We start from the raw sequence: 1,751 nt of genomic DNA on the forward strand, positions 1-1,751 counted from the left end.
GTTTCTCTCTCTCTCTCTCTCTCTCTCTCTCTCTCTCTCTCTCTCTCTCTTTTTTTTTTTTTTTTTCCTCTTTTCTTTGTAGACTGTGCCGTTAAACTGAGGGAATGTGGAACTGATGCTTTCTTGTTAAGGGGAAAGTCAGCATTTCCCTGCTTAAATTCCCTTCCCTGCCCTGATTCACGCTCGGATGAGTTTCTCTTCCTTGCCTTGCTTATTTTTATGGAAAACATCTTGCTTGCTCCTGTGGGACCGCATCTTTCAGGGTCTGGTAGCTTATTTCTATCTGCGTGGAGACAAAAACCTCCATCGGCAAAATCTGCGCTTTGTCTACGTGCTGTCTTTAGGACCAGCTGTGGTTGAACCACAACCTGCTGCTGACTCAAAGGGAAGGTTCAGATATTCGTACTTACTTTAAAAAAACAGTATGATTTGGTTTTACGCTTAATATAAGAACAGCACAATCAGGTGATGCTCCAATCCATATCTACATAAGCGAAAAAGAAATCATTATGAATTGAAAACAAAATCACATTCCAGTGTCCATAGCAGGGTTTGGGACTGGGTGTGCTTTTAGGTCCCTTCCAACCCAACCATTCTGTGATTCCAAGTACCAAAGTACTTTGGATAGCAGTATAAGTGGCAGCAGCCCCTGCTCCTTACAATACTCTCCTTTGCACCCTTCCCAAATTCTAATAGGAACTCCCTCAGTCATGCATACATCTTGGAGAAGGATTTTAGCCATTAGCCTTCACTCTTCCTAGGCACATAGCCTGTCCTTAGCAAAAGACACCACTTCAATAATAAACTATACTTCCAGAAATTTATTTCTTACTGTTCTTCTTGCAGTGATGAGTCAGAAATCTTTGCATTATGACAGCTTATACCAGTGAATTTTATGCTCCCAGATGCAATTAAGAGTCAGATAAAAGCTCCAGATTCGAGTGCACCCCTCCTGTTCCAAACCTAGTTAAAACTCATTCCTGACATTTAGGTCTCCAAGATGCACCATGAGAGACTCCTCTGAGAGCTGGCTGAGAGGCTGGAGTGACACAGAATTAGTGGGATGGCATCCACAAAGCTTTCTTTGATTATAATTGGAATTTCACAGCAGAAAAGCTGATTTTTCCCGGATAAGGAAGTCATAATAATAAGGAGAACAATAATTATGATAATAAAACATTTAGGAATCACACAATAACTCTATGAGCAAATATCCAATAAATCAAAGCCAGCCCATCAGCAGTTCTACATTGGTCCCACTTCAAGCACTCCCTGAAGCCTCAATGCTCTACAGCAAACCCAAGTTCTGGGCACATTCCCAGGATAAACCCCAGTCTGCATCTTCCTTGGGCAGAGGACTGTGGTTCAGAACCATGTCTGTATCCTCTAAGTCAGCCCTTGAAACCAACCAATTCCATTGCTTTGAAAATACCTCCCACATTCCATAAAATTCAGATAGGAGATGCAGCCCACAGGGATTAATGAGGGCTTGAATTTATTCCTCAAGAGCTTCTGATAGTTTTATTTTTCCACCGTGCCACTATAGTCTTCCTACACACAAAAGTCGCTCGCTTGCTTCCAGCTAGGGAAGGAACTTGATTTCACAGCAAATAAAAATTGCATTCGGGTAAAGAAAAATAAAGAAAGCAATTACTCATGCTGTACTTCAGCACAAAGTTTGCTTACGAAAATTGCCGTGCAGTGGACAAACAGTTCCAGGTGATGTTTTTCTCAGCAGGAGTTCTGCAGTT

Source organism: Centrocercus urophasianus, unplaced genomic scaffold (assembly GCF_019232065.1).
Source record: "Centrocercus urophasianus isolate 14NV4802_14NV808 unplaced genomic scaffold, USGS_Curo_1.0 seq_26, whole genome shotgun sequence".
Lineage (NCBI taxonomy): Eukaryota > Metazoa > Chordata > Aves > Galliformes > Phasianidae > Centrocercus > Centrocercus urophasianus.